This window comes from Micromys minutus, assembly GCF_963924665.1.
Source record: "Micromys minutus genome assembly, chromosome: 3".
NCBI lineage: Eukaryota > Metazoa > Chordata > Mammalia > Rodentia > Muridae > Micromys > Micromys minutus.
The window spans coordinates 16,423,925-16,447,950 of NC_137972.1; positions in this window are offsets into that span (position 1 = coordinate 16,423,925).

Here is a 24,026-nt window from a genome sequence, read left to right on the forward strand (position 1 = left end):
CCAGCCTCATCACAGGTCCAGGGACCTGAACCAGCTCCAGCTTTTCCACATCTCAGACTGTGTTCCCTCACACCCTGAACAGTGTCTTGATGCTTCCTTACAGCCCAGAACCTCTCCCCAACAGGCCTCGCCAGATGGCCATGCTCAGTGGCAGAGCCAACAGAGGCCTAGAACCTTACACCAGTGAGCTAAGCAACAACCTTAATATCTCTGCCTCCAAACTTTGGATTCAATAGAGACAATCAACACACACCATGCTGCTATTCTGGAGAGTTTTCTCCTAAACCAGACAAAAAATACTTACTTCTGTAAGTCTCATCTTATTAGATAAGCCCAGCTGAAGAAAAACAAAACAAAACAAAACTTAGGAGCTGTGAGAAGTTGCTCTGATGTCAAACTGACTGTAGTTAGTTAAAATTGAATTGCAGTAAGAAATATGGAAGGATTTGGAGATGAAAGTTTAGGAAAGCCCCAAATTTTGGTCATCAGAGTTTAGTGATATCTAGTGTGTGCTGGAAAACCAGATGTCAAGAGAAATTCAGACAGATACTCATGAGGTAACCTGATTTTATTTATTTACCTGTGTGTGTGTGTGTGTGAGAGAGAGAGAGAGAGAGAGAGAGAGAGAGAGGAGGTAACCTGATTTTATTTATTTACGTGTGTGTGTGTGTGTGTGTGTGTGAGAGAGAGAGAGAGAGAGAGAGAGAGAGAGAGAGAGAGAGAGAGAGAAGAGAGTGTCCCAATCCCCTAGAGTTAGAGTTAATGTTAAAAAAGAAAGATAGGAAAAATTTATGGAGTTGGATAGGTAAGAAAGTAGGGAGAATTTTAGAGAAATGAGGGAGGGAAAACAATGATCAGAGTATAAATATGAAAAAAATTCAATTATAAAAACCTAAAAATCTAATCCCTGTCATCTGAAGAAACAGCAAATTCTCTTAACCCCTGATCTGTGACTCCAAGCCCTATTTTTTGTTTTATGAAACAATTTCTCTGTAGCTGAGGCTGGCCTAGGACTGTTAGTATGACAAATCTTTCCAAGCAGAGCCATTTCTTCCAGGAAGGAGAAGAAAGGTTTTTGAAAATCTAGAAAGAAACAAGCTTCATATGTCTGGGAAAGGTGAAACTCACAAGTTTCCTGAAGGCCCTTCCCTAAGGCCATAGCAGCAATAAGGAACTGGTGGAGGAGAAGAGGGTGGAAAGAAAACAAGACATGGACCAGACCAGCTGCTGCTGGGAGAAGATTTTCAGACTTGTCCAGTGTCCTGCAAATTGAAGAAGACAACCCATTAATCATCACCCATATTGGTTCAAGCTTCTTGGAGATGCAGGTAACTTTGAGTCAACAATCCTTTGGGAAACAACTCTTCATGTAAGCTCCTTAAAGTAGCCCCACTCAACTCTAGTTCAACAAGTAGACTTTGGTGTAATGGTTACTTCAGTCTGTTTCAGGCTTGTACACGGAGTGAGTACACAGGTGTGTATTGAGTCCCCACTAAAATATTATTCAATAGGAACCCACTATGTAGCCCAAAATAGGTCTCAAACTCTAAGCAGTCCTCCTGCCTCTGTGTCCCAATTGCTGGCACTAAGACCCCTTCATGATCTCATAGTTAACAACTGTTGAGATACCACACATTCCTACACCCAAAACTCCTACCATCTTAGTTCTAATTTTGGTTTTAATAGTGTTTAATTAATTAACTACTGATGTTCTTTTAAAAGATGGGAAACAAAGGAGAAAAAATGGTTTTTGGTACATAGCTATGTACCTGAGGCAGAGTCACTGCTGTTGTATTTTGTGCTTATAAAATCTTGTCAAAGGTTTCTCCATTTAACAACACACACACACACACACACACACACACACACACCTGTGTGCTTGCACACTCAAATACAAATATACATACATATATACATAAACACACTATACTCACATATATACATGTACACACAACACACATACAAATACATACAAAAAGAAAATCTCAATTGGCTCAAATAGCACCAATAACAATAACCTATAGTTCAGTTTCCGGATGAACATAGATACAACATATTCTAAATAAAATGTTTGCGACTCAAATTGAGGAACCTTTTAGAAAATCAAACACCAGGGCCAAGTTGATTCAATAATGTATACCCTTATCAAATATAAGAAAATAAAAGCATCCTACGTGTCCTTGGCTTAGTAAGAATTATCTTTATGCCTCTGTCCCCACAGTTGGTTACTGGACTATTCACCTGACTTTGTGAAAATTAACTATGGTTCTCTGCCCTAGCTCACACAATTTGTACAAGGTAATTTTTAGAATCCTGGTTGAGGTTTTTGTTTGGAGTTTGATTTTTAGATGTTTGACATGGGATCTTGCGATGCAATCCACATGATTCTCAAATTAATATTTGTTACCTCAGCCTCCTAAGAGCTAAGATGACAAATGTGTTCCACCATTCTTGGCCCTAGAAAATTTAAAAAGTAAACTGTATCCAGATGAATGCTAGAAATGGAAGAGAGGGTGGGGACTGTTACTTCTTAACCTGACAAAACTAGTTTAAGTGTTTTGTACTTGTTTCCAGGTGGATCTTTATGTCAACTGACATCATATACATGACTTCTGAGTTTATATTGTGTCCTGGTATGACCAGGGCTCCATCTAGTGGAGCATCTACTTTGAAACTGAGCAACTCCCAAAAAAAAAAAAAAAAAAAAAAAAAACAAACCAAAAAAAAAAACAAAAAACAAAAAGAAAGGAAAGACCTAGAATAGCGAAATCCATCCTCAACAACAAAAAAAAACATCTGCGGGAATCACTATCCCTGACCTCAAGCTATATTACAAGGCAATTGTGCTGAAAACTGCATGGTTCTGGTACAGAAATAGGCAAGTGGATCAATGAAATAGAATAGAAGATCCAGAAATGAGCCCTCATGTATATGGTCACCTGACTTTTGACAAAGGAGCAGTAAACATTCAATGGAAAAAGGACAGCCTATTCAACAAATGGTGCTGGTCCAACTGGCACTCAACATGCAAAAGAATGAAAATAGACCCGTTCTTATCTCCTTGTACAAAGCTCAAGTGTAAGTGGATTAAAGATCTCCACATTAAACCAGATACACTGGAACTATTAGATGAGAAAGTAGGGAAAACCTTAGAACACATAGGCACAGGAGAAAATTTCCTGAACAAAACACCAATGGCTCAAGCTCTAAGGTCAAAGATTAACAAATGGGACTTAATGAGATTGCAAAGTTTCTGTAAGGCTAAGGACATCGTCAAGAAAACAAAACAGCAACCAACAGAATGGGAAAAGATCTTTACCAACACCACATCAGATAGAGGCATAATATCCAAGGTGTACAAGGAACTCAAAAAGCTAGACACCAAAGAATCAAATAACCCTATTAAAAAATGGGGTACAGAGCTAAACAAATCATTTTCAGTTGAGGAACACCGAATGACCGAAAAACATCTGAGGAAGTGCTCGACATCCTTAGCCATCAGGGAAATGCAAATCAAAACAACCCTAAGATTCCACCTCACACCAGTCAGATTGGCCAAGATCCAAAACTCAGATGACAGCAGATGCTGGCGAGGCTGCGGAGAAATAGGAACACTTCTCCACTCTTGGTGGGGTTGCAAGCTAATACAACCACTCTGGAAATCTGTCTGGCGATACCTCAGAAAATTGGATATAGTACTACCTGAAGACCCAGCTATTCCACTTCTGGGCATATACCCCAGAGACACTTTAATACACAACAAAAATATATGCACCACAATGTTCATAGCGGCTCTATTTATAATAGCCAGAAGCTGAAAGCAACCCAGATGTCCTTCAGAAGACGAATGGATACAAAAATTGTGGTACATATACACAATGGAATACTACTCAGCCACCAGAAACAATGACTTAACCAAATTCTTAAGAAAATGGCTGCATCTAGAGAAGATCATCCTGAGTGAGATAACCCAGTCACAAAAGAACAGACATAATATGCAGTCACTGATAGTGAGATGCTAACCCCAGAGGCTTGCACTCCCCCAGAAACAACTCACAGACTGTATGAAGTCCAAGAAATAAAGAAAACAAAAAAATATACATATATTCACAAAACAAGAAGACTTTGACTATTCCCATGTTGCGTTTTGTTTTGCATGTACTTTACGCTTATTGCAACTAGTACGTTTTCAATGCATACTGTCAAGCCCTTGAAAAAAATCAAGTACTGACTAAAAAACATATTCACATGGTTTTATGTAAAATTTATTTTAATGTCTGAAAAAACAGTACTGACAAAAATGTATAATATTAAGCAAAAAATGTTTAAAATCTTTACATTTATCTTTGTTTTGCAAAATAAAGTCGTTTAAAAAAAAGAAAAGAAAAAGAAAAGAAAGAAAGAAAGAAAAAAAGAAAGGAAGGAAGGAAGGAAGGAAGGAAGAAAGAAAGGCCAAAAAGTGGAAGCCTCAGTCCTTCTTAGAAGAAGAAAAAAAAAGAAAAGAAAAAACAATAAGTGTATAAGTGTATAGCACCCTCTTGGAGTGGCATGCACCTAGACCTTAAATCATTAATAACTCGAGAGCTAATGTTTAGTATTTAAAAATCGTTATGTTTAGTCTTTACACACCAAGAAAACTTTGACTATTTCCATGTTACATTTTGTTTTACATGTACTTTATGCTTATGGTAAATAGTAAGATTTCAATGCATGCTATCCAACCTTTAAAAAAAATCAACTACTGACAAAAATATATTCATATGGTTTTATGCTAAAATGCTTTTAATACTCTGTATATGTATCTTGTTTTGTTAAATAAAATTGTAAGGAAAAAAGTAAGAAAGAAAAGAAATAGAGCAACCTGTGCTGTTCATTCATCATCTTGAAGATATTTACCATCTGTGAAATCTTTAAAAAATAATTTTGTAGCTAATGAATGTGAAAAAAATATATATACTCATGACATAATGAGTTAAATTATCTCCATGAGGTTTCTGTTCTTTTGTTTTCTCATTTAAAGTCTTAAATGTCTATTATAAAACTTTGTAAGTCGAAATCTGATCTTCAAGGCATAAAGTAAAATGGGACAAGTGCCACAGCTATACTATAACCACTTAGTATCTTGTGGTTCTAGATGAACTTAGTAGGCTGAGAAGGATGATGTTCATTTACTTCAAGGGAATCCTGCACTATACACTCAGAAACCTTTCAGAGACCAGTGTAAGAACCACAGGTGAGAAAACAACCACTTAAATCAAAGAAAAACAAACAGCACCAATAACAACAACCTATAGTTGAGTTTCCTGATGAACATGTTTAGAAAATCAAACACCAGGACCAGATTGGTTTCATGCCATTGATCAAAAGTCGATTCGAGTTACACAAATCAGTAAGTAAATCTAAAACGACCTATTTTTTTATAAATGTATTTTTAAAATGTATATTGGAGAAAAGGCATCCTCTTTAACAAACAGTTCTGGGAAATCTGGAGTTGCATGAGCAGAAGGATTGGACTAATTACCTGACTTTTGCCTTGCAAAAAAAAGTCAATACCAAGTAGATCAAAGATCTCAGTAACAGGCCTGAAATTCTGAATCGTCAGAGGAAATGGTAGAGGAAAGACTTCGTAGCATGGGCATAGGCAAGAATGTTCTTTATAAGTGCTCAGGGAATAACCAACAATTGAAAAATGGGACCTTGTTAAACTAAAAAGTGAAAGAAGATTAAGCCAACAGAATATATAAATTTATAAATGTCACTCAGAAGAAGTGATGAAAGGAAAGCCATAGCCAAACCATAAATACATAGTTTGGGCTAAGCCCAGAGCATTTCCTTCTCTGTTCTAATTATTCTGGGGCCTAGGCCTGGAAGTATCCAGCCTCCAAACAATCTAATCTTCAAGTTAAATGATTCAATCTGTCTTATATCAGCTTCTGACTAAATTTCTCTGCTCGGTCTCATATTAACTTTGGCAATATCTTCTAATATTCTAAGCTCCTTCTCTTTCCCTGGCTCATTCTGTTGTCACCTATAATCTGTCTCTGTAAAAATGTCCCAAGAAAATTGCCATAGACCCACACCTCCCCACCACTTTTTATTCTTTCTCCGTGCTCTTAAGTAGCCTCCCCTCCTCTGCTGCTTTCCTGTTAGTTGGGCATAACCTTTATCTGACTTGCTCTGTCAGATCTTTCTCTGGTTTATCACTTTGTCTGCCCCTCAATGAGACATCACTTGCAAACATGGCTGGTTTATTCTACAAACTAACCTTACTTTCACTGTTAAGAATGTATGGTGTATACTTAAAGGCATGTCTGTATTCCAGCCAGATCATATCTCTGGATATGATCCCTTGTCAGGGCAGCCATGTTGCTGGATTAAAATTTCTCTACAAGAATAAAAGGAAGTATTTGCAAGCTATACATCTGATTATAGTTTGACAATACAAAGAAAACATAAAGCTAATCAAGAACATACTTAAATATGTTCAACACTAACACCTATCTAGTTCTATCCTGTTTCTCAGACAGATATTGCAACCAAACCAACTTAGGGGAGGAAAAGTTGTGTAGCAGGAGTTTAGTTAACCTCTCTTAGCTCCCTATGGGCACTTATTGTACCCACACATAAGCTCTCTGGATTCACAAATGACACACACACACACACACACACACACACACACACACACACACACACACACTACACATCAATTGATTTTGATATGCCTTAATAGCTCAATGGTTGGGCACTTCCAAACCTCCCCTAACCTATCACTCACTTCCCTCCTCTATTCTCAAATTAACATTGTCCAAATCTAAACTTTATCTTTGCTGCCCTGTTACCTTCTGGTCAGTGTCCTTTTTCCATCTTCATCCCACATAGAACTTACTTCCCTTTCCACCTACATTGCTGGATAACTTCTCTTCTGCAGCTATTAAATCTGATCCCTCTGCCTCCAAGTCATTCTCCCTATCCTATCTGTCCCAAACCCAGGAATCCTAAAAGCCCCACCTCTGTCTGCTCTGCTCAATCATTGGCTACTGGCATCTTTATTTACCAATCAGAACTGAGGGCAGGGTCCTTCAATATCTTACATGCTGACACTCATGTAAGCAGTTTGGGGAACCAAAATTAACATTATAATGCATGCAGCATTGGGTTAAACCCAGTCCAGGTTGTTTCTGCTTACACTTCTGGGTCATAGGCCACCACCATTATTTAGACATGGTATATTCAAATTCCTAAAATCAAAGACAGATATTTTACTAGATGTGGTGGCTCATGGGAGATGAAGTCAGTATGATAAGGTGTTCAAGGTCATCCTCAACTACATACAGAATTTAAGGAATTTGAGAAAAATATGAGAAAGCTAAAATTCTATTTCAGAAAGAAAATCCCACTTTCACTAAAAGGGGTTAAGGGTGGATCAATCCTTTAATATGATAGAAAAGCAATTCATGACATGCAACCCCATAAATTGTTCTGCAGAGTGTTTTGGAGGAATATGTGCAGGCCAAGAGAGAGTAATATATATGCTGAAAACCAAAAGAAATGGTCTGGGTGGAGAAGAGAATTGACCAACTAAGAATACTATACCTGCTGAAAGAATCTTTCAGAAATTGAGAAGGATAGACTCCTCAAACATGGCAATTCAACACTGAACTTGTTCTATTAGACAAGCTAAAGGGAGTTCCTTTTTCTTGTTTCATCTTTTGTTGAGATAATATTTTGCTGTGTAGCTTAGACTAGTCTAAACTCTTTTGTTTTACTACCTTTATTTTTATTGGGGGCAAGGGGCACATAGATGTATGGGTCTCACAGTGCACTTGTGCAAGTCAGAAGGCACATGCAGTAATTAGTTCTCTTTCCACAGTGTGGTTCTTTGGAGTTGAATCCGTGTAGTCAGATTCGATGGCCTGCTTTGCTGAGTCATTTTGTCAGTCCCTATCCTCAAATTCTTGATCCTCCTTAACAGTTTCTCAAGTCCACATCAGCTTTTGAAGGTTTGTTCAAGTGGAAATCTCCAACATCTGTCAATATGAAAATCAGACAAAGTATAAAATTGCTATAAAGGTACATAAGCAATAAATTCAAAATGTGGTGATGCAGAACTCACTGTCAACTGTATAAAATCAGGAAGTGTTGCCAAGTGTGGTAATGGATACCTGTAGTGAGTTTTAGCACTTAAGAGGTAGAGTTTGCTTATGGTGCCGTGATAAATACTGACCAAAAGCAACTTGGGTAGGAAAGAATCTGTTTGATTTAGAGTTATACATCATAGCCATCACTGAGGGATGTCTTCTGCACAGGATCTCAAGCAGGAGGAGAAGCAGGAACTGAAGCATAGGTTATGTAGAAGGATCCTTGCATTTTGGTTCTCTTGCTTGCTTGGTTTTTTTATTTATACAACCCAGGACCACCTGTCAAGGGTGACACCAGCCACAGTGGGCTGGCCTCTTTCTCATCAAACACAGATCAAGAAAATGACCCATGGACTTGCCTACCGACGAATGTGATCAAGGCAGTTCTTCAACTGAGGTGCTCTTTTCTCTTTCAGATGAGTTAGTAGATGTTACCCGATGGTTTTATGTGTTAACTTGACACAGCTGCAGTCCAGGCTGGCTTTTAAATCCCTATGTAGCTGAGAAGGACTTTGAGTTCCTACCTAGTTTCATTTCTGTGGCTGTGATAAAATACCCTGAGCAACTGAAACCTAAGGGAGAAAGTGTTTATCTTAGCTCACGGCTCCAAGTTGCAGTCAAGGGGAAAGCCACTTTTGACAGTGGTCACATCATCCACAGTCAAGAACAGGGAGAAATGGATGCATGATGATTATTATTCACTTCACTATCTCTTCTCATGTACAGTCAGGACCTGGACCTAGAGAATGGGAACACATACACTGGATTGTCTTCCCACAACAATTATCATAATTAAGGGTTATTTATTAAGGGCTTTCTGCCTATACTGTTGCTTCCACGGTGGGGGTTGTCACAAAAGCATTCTATCTCCCTCTTTCTCAGCTGTGAGTCTGTAGTCATCAATGTCAATGCAAAAGTAGTTTCCTTGCCCTTTACAGCCAGTGAGAGCACAGACATGGGTTTATACATGGTTTTTGGTGACAGCATGAGCAACTGACATCCACATGACCTTCAACATTGGCATGGCTTCATGTGGCAGCAAAATCCACTTCCATAAATATGTTCTGCTGGTGGCAGTATGGCCTGCAGATATCACCAAGGCTTCAGAATGCAGCACAGATCATAGACATCTGCATGACCTTTAATGGCAACATAGGTTACACACATCAATACAGACCCAGGCTAGCCCTCAACAGCAGCATGGACCCTTATATCACCATGGCCTTATGTAACAGCACAGGTCACTCTCATCAACATGACTTCAGAGCAGCACAGACTATAGACATTGATGTTGCCTTTAGTAACATAGACCACAGACATCAACACAACTCCAGGATGCTGTAGAGAGATATCTACATAAATCTCAGGCTCTATCATGCCTCGGGCAGCAGACCACAGGAGCCAGAATGGCCTCCAAGAGCAGTAGGTACCATAGAGACTTTTCAAGGTGTTCCAATCTAGAAACTGAGCCATTCTGCATCATGTACATCCTGTTGTTGCTCAAAGCCTGCCGTCTGAGACACAGCAGCAAGGGTATGGATTCATCACTGACTATTCTGCCATCTTTCCTTCCATTTTGTGAGTTCACATTTTAAGAATATTTTCTGAAAAGACTTGTCTTTCTGTTTCTTAGTAGTTTTGGTGCTATGGTTTGGAACTGCAGATTTCTTTTCCACTACTATGTCATAACCTCAGAGCCTGTATAGGTATCTCAGACACTTAGGAATTTGTGGAGGGTCCTGAGGCTGCTGCCATCTTAGTCTTCACCGTTTCTTTTTTAATAGACAGAGTTAATATGACCCAGTCTGGCCTTGAACTTCCATGCCTAAGCTTCATGGAGCTAATATCATAGACTTGTGCCACAATGCCTTGTGTACACAATGTCTTGAAGTAGACTGATCCTTTATTCTTTGCTGTCTTCACATGACGTACTAAGTGTCAGAGACTGCAGTTTCTGGCCTCAGAGAATCACAAAAGGCAGGTTAGCTACAGTAGCATAGTAACTTAAACTAAGATACTAAACTTTTTATTATATAGCAACTCTAAATATCTCATGAGACAAAGTCTTACCCCAGTATCTCATAAGACCAAATCTTACCCTCCAACAATACTCTTCCCCTTCTGCTACCTCAAGAAGAACAAACAAAAATGAAGACTCCTTCACTTTCTGGCCCAGAGAGAGGGCAAGGTGACTGCCATCAGGACTCAGGAACTTCACAAGTGCTCTATGACCGCTTGGAGACACAGTGAAGTTGACACCCAGATCCACCGGCTATTGGGGAAGTGAACTCCAGAAACTCTCAGAGCCCAGATAGCTTGGTACACACTGGGATTGGGTCCTTCCCTGCCCAGATAGAGGACCATGAAACCACCATCAGAAATCAGGACCTGCATGCAGGCAACTGAGAACCCAGAACAGGTCACAAGCTCTCTCCCACCTGAGCCCATGAAGACAGAACCCAGTCCCTGCCATCAGAACTCACTGCCTGCCCTCAAAGAGCCAAACACACAGGAGCAATCTCCTTCCTGAGCCCACAGTTCCTCAGACCCACAGACCCATAGGAGAGACATGCTTCAGTCAGAAATAACAAGATCACCTATAATCACAGTTAATAAGATGGCAAGAAGAAAGCCAAAGAACCTAAGCAATGGAAACCAAGAAACCTGACAACACTGGAACCCAGCTCTCCCACCACAGCAATTAGTGAATTTCCCAAAACACCAGGAAAACAAGATTTAGACTTAAAATCATACTTCAATGATTATGGAGATCTTCAAGAAGTGCATGAATAAATCTCATGAACAATTAAAGAAGAATCAGGAGAACACACATGACAAATAGGAGTCCTTAAAGAGGAAACACAAAAATCACTCAAAGAGCTACAGGAAAGCACAACCAAACAGGTGAAGGAACTGAAAATGGAAATAGAAACAATAAAGAAATCAGAAAAAGAGACAACTCTGGAGATAGAAAACCTAAGAAAGAAATCAAGAGTCATATATGCAAGCATTACAAACAGAATATAAGAGATGGAAGAGAGAATCTCAGGAGCAGAAGACAACATAGAAAACATTGGCAAAACACTCAGAGAAAATGCAAAAACCAAAAAACTCCTAAACAAAAACATCCAAGATATCCAGGACATAATATATCTTCAACAAAATCCTACAAGAAAACTTTCTTACCTTTAAGAATAAGATGATAATGAACATACAAGAAGCCTACAGAACTCCAAATAGATTGCACCAGAAAAGAAACACTCCTAACACATAATAGTAAAAAAACCTAATGTTCAAAACAAAGAATTCAAAGAGCAGTAAGGGAAAATGACAAGAAACATAAATTACACCAGACTTCTCAACAGAGACTATAAAACCTAGAAGATCATGGGCAGATATCATACAGACCCTAAGAGAATACAAATGCCAACCCAGGTTACTATATCCAGCAAAACTCTCAATTAACATAGATGGAGAAACCAAAATATTCCAGTACAATACCAAATTTACACAATATCTGTCCACAAATCCAGCACTAAGAAGAATAATAGATGGAAAAATCCAATACAAGGAAAGAAACTACACCCAAAGAAAAGCAAGAAAATAATCATGCAAAAAAAAAAAAAGAAGAAGAAGAAGAAGAAAAGCACACAAAGATAAGTCTATTTCTAACAACAAAAATAACAAAAAACAACAACCACTACTCCCTAATATCTGTTAACATCAATTAACTCAATTTCCCAATAAAAAGACATAGACTATAAGCCTGGATTTGAAAACAGGATCCAGCATTTTAAGGCATACAGGAAATTCATCTCAGAGACATAGACAGACCTCAAAGTAAAAGGTTGGGAAAATTATCCAAGAAAATGATACCAGGAAACAAACTGGAATAGCCATTATAATATAGAACAAAATAGATTTTCAACCAAAAAGTTGGCAAAAACTAAATAAATAAATAAGGAAGGAGACATTTCACTCATGACAAAAAAAAAAAAAATCTATCAAAATGAACTCTTAATGTGGAACATCTATGGTCCAAATACAAGGGCACCCACATTCACAAAAAAAAATTCTACTAAAGCTCATAGCAAATTTCACCACACACAATAATAGTGGGAGACTTCAACACCACACTCTCATCAAAGGACCAATCATGGAAGCAGACACTGAACAGAGACACAGCAAAACTATTAGAGGTTAACAACCAATTGGAAATAACAAACATCTACAGAATATTTCATCCTGAAACAAAAGAATATACCTTCTCAGCACCTCATGGTACCTCTTCAAAAAAGACCATATAGTCAGTCACAAAACAGGCCTCAACAGGTATAAGAAGATTGAAATATTCCCATGCACCCTATCAGATAACCATGGACTAAGGCTGTTCTTTAATAACAACAAAAACTACAAAAATTCCACATACACATGGAAGCTGAACAATGCTCTACTCAATGATAACATGGTCAAGAAAGAAATTAAGAATATTTTAGAATTTAATGAAAATGAAAGCACAACATACCCAAACTTATTTGGTGCAATGAAAGCACTACTAAGATAAAAACTCTGAGTGCCTCCAAAAAGAAAATGGAGAGAGCATACACTAACAGCTTAACAGCACAGCTGAAAGCTCTAAAACAAAAGGAAGCAGATACACCCAAGAGCAGTAGACAGCAGAAAATACTCAAACACAGGGCAGAAATTGACCAATTAGAAACAAAAAGAACTATACACAGAATCAACAAATCAGGAACTGGTTTTTTGAGAAAATCAACAAGATTGATAGACCCTTAGCCAGACTAACTAGAGGGCACAGAGACTGTATCCAGATTAACAAAATCAGAAATGAAAGTGGAAACATAACAACAGAAACTGAGGAAATTAGGGAAATCATCCAATTCTACTACAAAAGCCTATACTCAAAAAAAAAAAAAAAAAAAAAAAAAAAACCTAAAAAATCTAGAGAAAATGCAAAAATTTCTAGACAGACACCAGATACCAAAATTAAATCAGGATCAGATAAACCATCTAAACAGTCCCATAACACCTAAGGGAATAGAAGTAGTCATCAAAAGCTCCCCAAGCAAAAAAAGCCCAAGACCAAATGGGTTCAGCACAGAATTCTATCACACATTCATAAAAAAACTAATACCAATACTTTTCAAATTATTTCACAAAATAGAAACAGAAGGAACACTACCCAACTTGTTCTTCAAAGCTACAATTGCCCTCATACCTAAACTACACAAAGTCCCTATAAAGAAAGAGAACTCAGACCAATTTTCCTCATGAACATTGATGCAAAATACTCAATAAAGTTCTTACAAACTGAATCCAAGAACACATCAAACCAATCATTCACCATAATCAAGTAGGCTTCATCCCAGGGATGCAGGGATGGTTCAATATACAGAAATCCATCAACATAACACACCATATAAACAAACTCAAAGAAAGAAAACCACATGATCATCTCTCTAGGTGCTGAGAAAGCATTTGACAAAATTCAGCATTCCTTTATGATAAAAGTCTTGGAAAAAACATGAATACAGGCCTATACCTAAACATAGTAAAAGCAATATACAGCAAACTGGTAGCCAAATTCAAACTAAATGGAGAGAAACTTAAAACAATCAAACCAAAATCAGGAACTAGACAAGGCTGCTCACTCTCCCTTTACCAACTCAATATAGTACTGGATGTCCTGGCCTGAGCAATTAGACAAAAAAAAAGTCAAAGGGATACCAATTAGAAAGGAAGAAGTCAAAAAATACAAAATATCCCTATTTGCAGATGATATGATAGTATACTTAAGTGACCCCAAAAATTCCACCAGAGAACATTTCTGCAGAGAACACTTCCCCAAAGTGGCTGGTTATCAATTTAACTCAAACAAATCAGTAGCCTTCCTCTACTCATGCTGAAAAAAAATATTAGGGAAAAGACACCCATCCCAATAGTCAAAAATAATACAAAATACCTTGTCATGACCCTAACTAAGCAAGTGAAAGATCTGTATGACAAGAACTTCAAATCTCTGAAGAAGGAAATTGAAGATCTCAGAAGATTGAAAGATCTTCCATACTCATGGACTGGAAAGATCAACATTGTAAAAATGGCCATCTTGCCAAAAAGCAATCTACAAATTCAATGCAATCCACATCAAAATTCCAACTCAATTCTTCATAGAGTTGGAAAGAGCAATTTGCAAATTCATCTGGAATAACAAAATCTTAGGATAGTGAAATTATCCATTATTAGTAAAATATGATGAAATATTATTCTTGACAATAAAAGAATTTCTGGGGGAATCCCCATCCCTGACCTCAAGCTATATTACAACGCAACTGTGATTTTTAAAAAAATTAATGGTATTAGTACAGAGATGGAACAGAATTGAAGATGCAGAAATGAACCCACACTCCTATTGTCACTTGATCTTTAACTAAGGAGCTAAAACATCCAGTGGAAAAAGAACAGCTTCTTCAACAAACGGTGTTGGTTCAACTGACAGTCAGCATGCAGAAGAATGCAAATCGATCCTTTCTTATCTCCTAATACAAAGCTCAAGTGCAAGTGGTTCAAAGATCTCCACATAAAATCAGGTACACTAAAATTATTAGAAGAAAAAGTGTAAAAAAGCTTAGAACACATAGGCACAGGAAAAAATTCCTGAACAGAACACCAATGGCTTATGCTCTAAGATCAAGAATTGACAAATAGGACCTCATAATACTAAGGTTTCTGTAAGGCTAAAGCCACTGTCAAGAAGAAAAAATAGCAGCCAACAGATTGGGAAAGAATCTTTACCAAACCTACATCTGATAGAGGGCTAATATCCAATATAAAGAAAGAACTCAAAAAATTAGACTTCAGGTAATCAAACAATCCTTTTAAAATGGGGTACAGAGGTAAACAAAGAATACTCAACTGAGAAATAATGAATGGCCAAGAAGCACCTAAAGAAATGCTCAACATCCCTAATTATCAGGGAAATGCAAATCAAATCAACCCTGAAATTCCACCGCATACCAGTCAGAATGGCTAAGATCAAAAACTCAGATGACAGCAGATGCTCACAAGGATATGGACAAAAAGGAACATTCTTCCACTAGTGGTGGGATTGTAACCACTTAGGAAATCAGTCTGGTAGTTCCTCAGAAAATTGGACATAATACTACCTGAAGACCCAGCTATGCCACTCCTGGACATATACCCCAAAGATGCTCCAAAATATAACAAGGACACATGCTCCACCATGTTTATAGCAGCCTCAATTATAATAGTTTGAAGCTCAAAAGAACCCAGATTTCCTTCAACAGAGGAACAGATACAGAAAGTGTGCTACATTTACACAATGGAGTATTACTCAGCTATTAGAAACAATGACTTTACAAAATTCCTAGGCAAATGAATGGAACTAGAGACTATATCATCCTGAGTGAGATAACCCAGTCACAAAGGAACACACATGGTATGCAGTAACTGATAATTGTATACTAGCCCCAGAAAGCTCTGAATACTCAAGAAACAATTCACAGACCGTATGAAGCTCAAAAAAAAAAAAAAAAAAAAAAAAAAAAAAAGAAAGAAAGAAAGAAAAAGAAAAGAAAAGAAAAGAAAGAAAAAAAAAAAGAAAAGAAGGAAGGCCAAAATGAGGATGCCTCAATTCTTCTTAGAAGGGAAAACAAAACACTCACCACGGGAGGAAATACAAGGTCAAATAGAGGAACAGGGGTTGGAAAAAAGATTATTTAGAGGCTGCCTCACCCAGGAATCCACCCCACATGCAGCCAACAAACCCAAGCACTATTGCTGATGCAGAGAATTGCTTACTGGCAGGGTCTAGATAGAGATGCCTCCTCAGGAGCTCTGCCAGAGTCATACAGATACAGCTGAGCATGTTTTCAGGTAATCATTGAACTGAACACTGGGATCCCAATGAAGGTGCTAAAGAAAGGACTGAAGGAGCTGAAAGGAGTTGCAACCTCATGGGAAGAACAACATTATCAACCAATCTCACCCTCCAAAACTCCCATGGACTAAATCACCAACCATTGAGCACACATTGAGAGACCAATGGCTTCAGTTGCATTTGTAGCTGAAAATAGCAGTAGCTGACATCAATGTGAGAAGAGTCCTTTGATCCAGGGAGGGCATGTTTTCCCAAGGTAGGGGACTGCCAAGGCAGTGGGGTGGTGATAAGGAGCTAGTGCACCTTCCTGAGGATAAGTGAAGCAGGAGGGGGGTATGGGAGCAGAGTGGAGGAAGAGGATAACATTTTAAATGTAAATACAGAGTGTATCTAATAAGAAAGAAAGAGGAGTGGGGGAGAGAGAGGGGGAGAGAGGGAGGACGGGAGGGAGGGAAGGAGGAAGGAAGGAAGGAAGGAAGGAAGGAAGGAAGGAAGGAAGGAAGGAAAGAAAGAAAGAAAGAAAGAAAGAAAGAAAGAAAGAAAGAAAGAAAGAAAGAAAGAAAGAAAGAAAGAAAGAAAGAAACACTCACACCGGGGCTGACCCCCAGACTGCTTTTGAGTCTCCGTCCACTGGTATCTGGCTTTAGTATCCATCTCCTTCTTTAAAAGTCTCTGTTAAGGTTTCCTTGTCTTCTCTACTTTCCCTAAATGTTCTGCCTGAATGCAAAGATAAATGTAGTGCAGAGGGTAGGTATGGGTCTGTGTAGCAAGGAAGCCTACCAGTCTAGCTACTGAAAAGAAATAAACTGGGGCATCTCAGGTCAGCAGACCTTGTCCAGACAATCAGATGATAATGGCAGCAGACACTTTCCTCAACAGAAACTCAATTGTCTGTAGTTTCCTCTGAGTTTAAGACCCAGACTCAGGGTCCTTTCCTTCTCATGCCTATATAAACCCAATAAAAAGTACCATATCTTGTTGACTTAGTCTAAAGATTCTTGGTTATCTTATCTGTTTTCTCACTAAGATGCCCCAAAGTGTCTCAAAGTGTAGTTAAGACTCAGTGGGAAAGTGCTCTGGGGCATGGCCAGTTGCCGAGGGCTACCTACTGTCCTCTGGAGCTTCATTGTTCCTCCACCTTTCCACCATCTTCTGTCTCACAATTGCCTAACATTGTATCCCTAGGGGTACATCCAACTGCTGAGAGATTTATATTGCCTCTTGAGTTTCACTGTCTAACCCAAGGCTATCCAGTAGAGGTTAGGCACCCCTCCAAATATTTGCTACATTGGGAACATCCAGGGACAAGCAAATGGCTAAAGGCCAGCATATGAACACAATAAACAAAACCCAGGGCTATATGGTACCTTCAAAGCACCACTATCCTACTACAGCAAGCCCTGGATATCCTAACATAGCAGGAACACAAGAAAGTAAACTTCAGTCCAATTTTATAAAGATATTAGAGGACTTTAAAGAAGAATCAAATATATCCCTTAAAGAAATACACGAAAATACAACCAAACTTGTGAAGGAAATAAATACATAAAACTGTTCAAGACATAAACATGGAAATAGAAACAATGAAGAAAACACAAACTGAGGCAATCCTGAAAACGGAAAACCTAGGAAAATGAACAGGGGCAACTATCAGGGGCATGCTCTGGCTGGGGAACAGGCTGGGATGGGACACAGAGTTGGAGGGAGGTTAATAAACTGACATATCTGGCCTTGTAACTCTAACTATACTGAAGACTAGAAGCTGATGGCTTCTAGAACCTTCACACTCTTGTTATTCTGTGGTTCAAAACTCTGGCGTCTAATGACTAATGATGGGGGATTAAGTAATGAAATGCTTACTCTCTCCCTTTGTTCTTTTCCCACAGGTTCCTTGCTGCCCCAGGCAAGAGGCTCTACATTCTTTAACTCCTGTCAGTCAGAGAAAGTCACACTTGCAGAAAAAGGCACTTTGAAAAAGTGCTGAAACCTTTATCACTGAGAAAGAAAAAAAAGAGGGACTTTTCAACTGCTGAATGAAAGAAGTTTTTTCTTATTATCATCATCCTTAGTTCTTATACATTCTCAGGAGAATAGATCACATGGTTTTTCAAGTGTCTTTATATTCCAAAAGTTCATCATAAATCAAATTCAACTGGAATTTTTACATGAATTTTTACTAAAACTGGTATCTACTTAAATATTCATCATCCATCGATAGCTTCAAAAATCGGTTGAAAGTTTCAAACAATAATTCTTATTGAAAGGAAAAGATGACGGGGCACCAATGAAAGGAAAAGTCACTGAAAGGAAGTCAGGACTGGAACTCAAGCAGGTCAGGAAGCAGGAGCTGATGCAGAGGCCATGGACAGATGTTACTTACTGACTTGCTTCCCATGGCTTACTCAACCTGTTTTCTTATAGAACCCAGGTCTACCAGCCCAGGGATGGCTCCACCCACAATAAGCTGGGCCCTCCCCTCTTGATCACTAGTTGAGAAAATGCCTTACAGCTGGATCTCATAGAGGCATTTCCCCAACTGAGGCTCCTTTCTCTGTGATAACCTCAGCTTGTATCAAGTTGACACAAAATCAGCCAGGACAGGTGTATACTGTGGGACACACTGTGACTCATTATAGTTCCCATAAGATTTTTTTTTCTTCTATTGGGAGGTAGGTTGCTAGGGTGGAAGGCAGGTATGGAAAGTGGGAGAGAGAAGTGGGATTGAGGATGTATATTCTTTGTGATAGGAAATTCATAACGAATCAATTAAAAAGAGTGGTTGGGTTAATTTCAGGGGTCCTGTGTTGTAAAGAGACTTTTGGTGCCCCTAGACAGTTGGCGGTGGGAATTTTGACATCACCAGGACAATTAGAAATCTGTCAAGGCAGAAATATGACTCCCACCCTAAACTCAGGAAACTGGCCCAGATTAAGAACATTTACATTTAAAGCTCAGGGCAGAACATTTACATTTGTAGCTCAGGGCAGGTTAAGGGGATGTAGGTGTGACAATCTCTAGGAACACCCTCTTCTCCCTGGTCTCCCCACCTAGCCCCCAGAAATTTATTTACAGAATTTTTGATTAACTTGCTTGTTCCCTGACTCAGAATTGATGCCATCTTTCTGCATGCAATTAAAGTGGTTTAAAAGAGGACTGAATTAAAAAAGGTTTCGGTTCAGCCTCAGAACTGGCCTAAGTCATGTTATAATTTTGACTGTCTCTCTTTTCTTTTAATCCTCGCCCCTGCCCTGGGGAACCTGTTGTCTGACTGAATTGGCCTCAGACATTGCATCTGCTCACCACAGGGCTCTGCTCCTCAGTGAGGCAGGATACAGGAAGTTTGACCTTGATTACCCTACTCTATCGCCAGGCGGGTGTGGGAAGCCCTTTGGAAGCTCAGTCTGAGGTGCTAGGAAAGACAGCCGGAGCTCTCTGCGGGGAGGGGAGGAGGCGGAGGGGTCCCTGGGTGGGTCGTCTGGTTCCCAGGCTCTTGGACATCCAGGAGCCGCCGCTGCATGCTGCGGAAGAGCTGAGAACAGAGTGCGGGCCCACAGGCTGGATCTAGCCCAGGGCAGAGGGGGAAGAGAGGAGCCCCAGCTGGTCCCACTGGAGCAGTCCTTGTCTTGTAGGTTGGCTGTAGGCTTGGGTTTGGTGGTGGACATGGCTGGGAACACAGAGAGGCCTTCTATGGGAGATTAGTTATAGCGGCTCTGTAGGTGAAGAGCTTCTTTTCCTTTTTGAACATTGCAAAAGAATTCCGAGATCTGCCTACCATTATAAACTTAGTTCAATGGGACCTTGTCCTGAGATCACCATTCCAACCCACCTGGACTTGAATTCTATCTCTCCTAGCCTAACCTCAAACTTAGGAATCTGCCTGTCTTTGTATCTTCCTGACAAGCTGGCTCATAGTGAAGTCGCCTCTGTTCCTTTAGATCTGTGAAGCTCCTTATATAATTATTATTACATCGTTATATTTTTGCATAGTAGAGAAATTATATATTTTTGAACTCATATTTTTAGAGTTCTTTTCCACAGCCTTAGGGGCTGTCCTGAATGTACCAGCATTTCCCATTTTGCTGAAACATCAGCCATACCTTTGCCTCTGGACTCTTGCTGTCTCTGATTATCATGGATTCATTAATGTTAACAAGGAGGACATTCCTCAGAGAAATGGGAAATATGTACATTATTACACAAATAAGCCTTATGCCTACAGCAACTATCAACACTTATGGAGGCCCACCCCGGCAGCCTGATCTCAGGGGATGCAACCATTTCATTCTGTCCCTACCAAGGTCATGCCAGTTCTTGAATTCAATGAAAATGAATTTTCAATATATTCAAACTTTAGAACCCAATGAAAGCGGCACTAACATAAAGTTCACATCACTAAGTGCCTACACTTTAAAAGTGGGGAGATCTCTTATTATCAACAGCACACTTGGAAGCTCTAGAACAAAAAGTACACACACCTGCCCCACCTCTATCTGCAGTCCTGGAACAGCACCCCACTCTCCACTCCAACAGTTCTGCCTGCCCCCCCCCCCCGGAAGGCCATGCCCCAATCTCCCTACCTGCTGGAATTCCAGCAAGTCCAGGAGCCATGATGAGCTCTGCCCTGCCCTATCAGAGCTTCATCTTCATTCCTTTCCATGCCTCCACCTACAATAGTCAAATGGCACCCAACTCCCCACCTCACAGCTCCTCCTGCATCCTGGGAGGCCTACTCCCACCAGGATACCCAGGTGAGACATTCAAGTCCCAACCCTCCTCCCAACCTGCAATGCCAACAAGCCCAGCTGCAGTGAAGTCCACCCCTCCCTATCTTCCCTCCATCTTTTCTCTGGTTCACTCCTGCCAGGAACCTGCCTGGGTCTTTAGAATGAACAGTACAAGGCAGGACACACTGTCTGATAAAGGTCAAAGACTGATGATCTCTGGTCTTGGAAATCTCTCTTACTATTTTGTGATACTAAGCACTGGCTTCTTTTCTCTTTCTATTTAGTGCTAATAGACACTGGTTTCTTACTCTTTTGTAGCTAACTGCCACTGGTTTCTAGTAATTCCTGCAGGCAACAGGAGATAAAAGATTTAATTACTTTGGTTGTTTCCTCTTTAACTCAGGCCTCTCACTAACCTGGAGAGAGTTTTGATGTTCCTTAACTCTTTATGAGTCAGAAAAGAAAAGAAAGGAAAGGAAAAGAAAAGATAAGATAAGAAAAGGAAAAAAGAAAGGGTTTTATATAGACACACATACTGGATGAAGCTGAAGAATGTTGCACCTTTTTTGAATTTTGGTTCTTAGTTTGTATATTCTCTTGGGATAATTGATCACATGGTTTTCTAAGTATCATTACGTTCTATAAGTTCATAGTAAGTTTAAGGCAAACTTGTCCTTCAGCTGAAGAGTAAACAAAGAAAATAACAATATAAAAGACAAAGCCAAACAATGATAAGAATAGAAGAAAGTGAAGATTCCTAGTTCAAAGGCCAGAAAATATCTTCAACAAAATTATAGAAGAAACATTCTTTATCCTAAAGAAATAGATGGCCATAAATGTACAAAAAGCAGATAGGACACCAAATAGATTTGACCAGAAAAGAAATTCCTCCCATCACATAGATGCTGAAAAACCCTTTGACAAAGTCCAAAACCCTTTCATAATAAAAGTCTTGGAGATATTGGAGATACAGGGAATATACTTAATAAAGTAAATTTACATCAAGCCTATAGCCAGCTTCAAATTAAGTAGAGAGAAATACAAAGCAATTCGACTAAAATCAGGAACAACATAAGGCTGTCCATTCTCTCCATGTTTATTCAATATTGTACTTGAAGTTTTAGCTAGAACAATAAAATAGAATGAGATCAAGGGGACAAAAATGGATAGGAAGAATTCAAAATATCACTATCCATAGATAGTAGATATGATATGCATAAGTGACCCCCAAATTCTACCAGGGAACTCTGACAGCTGATAAACACCTTCAATGAGGTGGCTGGGTATAACATTAACTCAGAAAATCAGGAGCACTCCTATATTCAAATGGCAAACAGACTGAGAAAAAAGTAGGGAAACAATACTTTTTACAATAGATACAAACAATATAAAATACCATGGAGTAAACTCCAGCGAAGTAACTGAAAGATGTACATGATAAGCCTTCAGGGATTTCAAGAAAGAAATTAAAGATCAAATGATGGAAAGATCTCCCATGCACAGGTAACAATAGAACAAACATAGTAAAATCTCCACCAAAATCCCAACATATATTTTTTTAAAGAACATTTATTTATTTTATGTATGTGAGTACACTGTTACTGTCTTCAGACACACCAGAAGAGGCCATCAGATCTCAATACAAATAGTTGTGAGCCACCATGTGGTTGCTGGGACCTCTGGAAGAGCAGTCAGTGCTCTTAACCACTGAGCTCTCTCTCCAACCCACAACATAATTCTTAAAAGAACCTTGGAGTGCCAATAATAAATTTCTAAAAAAAAATAGAAGAAAAGTAAAGTAAAAACAGGATAGCTAAAACAACCCTGAGAACAATAATCTTCTGGAGGTATCACCATCCCTGATTTCAAGCTGTACTACAGAGTTATAATAAAAACCACATGGTACTGACATAAAAACAGACACATTGATCAATGGACTTGAATCAGAGACACAACCATAAATCTATACACCTATAAAACACCCAATTTTTAATATAAAAAAGACAGAAAGACACACTGGGATAAAGAGCATCTTCTACAAGTGGTGTTGATCATACTTGATTTCTGCTTTTGGATAAATATAAATAGATCTATATTTATTAGCCTGTGCAAAACTCAAGTCCTAGTGGATCAAAGACCCTACCCTAAAACCAGACCTGATAGAAGAGAAAATGGAGAATAGCCTTGAATATATTAGCACAGGAGACAACTTCCTTAACAGAACACTGATAGCAGCATTAAGATCAATAATTAATGAATGGAACCTCATGAAACTGAAAAGCTTCCATAAGGCAACGCTTGCAGGACACCATCAAAAGGACAAAATGGTAGCCTTCAAAACAGGAAAATATCTTCATCAACTCTACATCTGATAAAAGGCTAATATCCAAAATATGCAAAGAACTCAAAAAACCAGACATCAAGGAACCAAGCAATTAAATTTTAAGATGGAGGTACAGATCTGAACAGAGAATTCTAAATAACGGAACCTCAAATGGCTGAGAAACGCTTAAGGAAATGTTCAAAATTCTTAGCCATTAGGAAAATGCAACGCAAAACTACTTCAAGATTTTATGCTATACCAATCGGAATGAGTAAGATCAATAAACTCATGCTGAACTTGTGGGAGCGGCCAACCAATGACTGGTGTAATTTGAGGCTCAAGCCACAAGGGGGAGACTACGCCCTCTTCTGCCTGGATGGCTGGAAATGGGAGGCTGAAGAGCCCAGAGACCTAGGGTACAACCAAAAACTTCTGGACTGCGGGGGAGAGTTGAAGGGGGTTTATTGGGGGTGGGGAATCAATAAAATCCCTAATGCTGTTCTGCTGTTCTCAAGAAGGCTGCATCGGGCACCTGTTGACAACAGATGTAGAGACCTACAGCCAAAATTAAGGCAAAGAAAGACCCCAGGTTGGAGGCCAATATTCTGTCTGTCCCTATTGAAAGCTTATAGAAGAGGTGGACGAGTAATGTGGGAGTCAGAGGAGTAAAAGATTCCAGGGGAACAAAGACCTCAGAATCAACTAAATGGATCTTATAAGGCTCGGAGACTGAAGGAACAATCACTGAGCCTGCATGGGTCGGTGCGAGGTCCTGTTCATATGTTATTACTGGCTTGGTGGAGTTTTTTTTTTCCGGACAGGGAGCTCTTATGGGCATTGGGGTACATAACACTCTTGCATGCTTTCGAGACCCTTTTCTTCCTAGGTTATTGGACCTAGTCTTAAAGTAAGGGTTTTTGCCT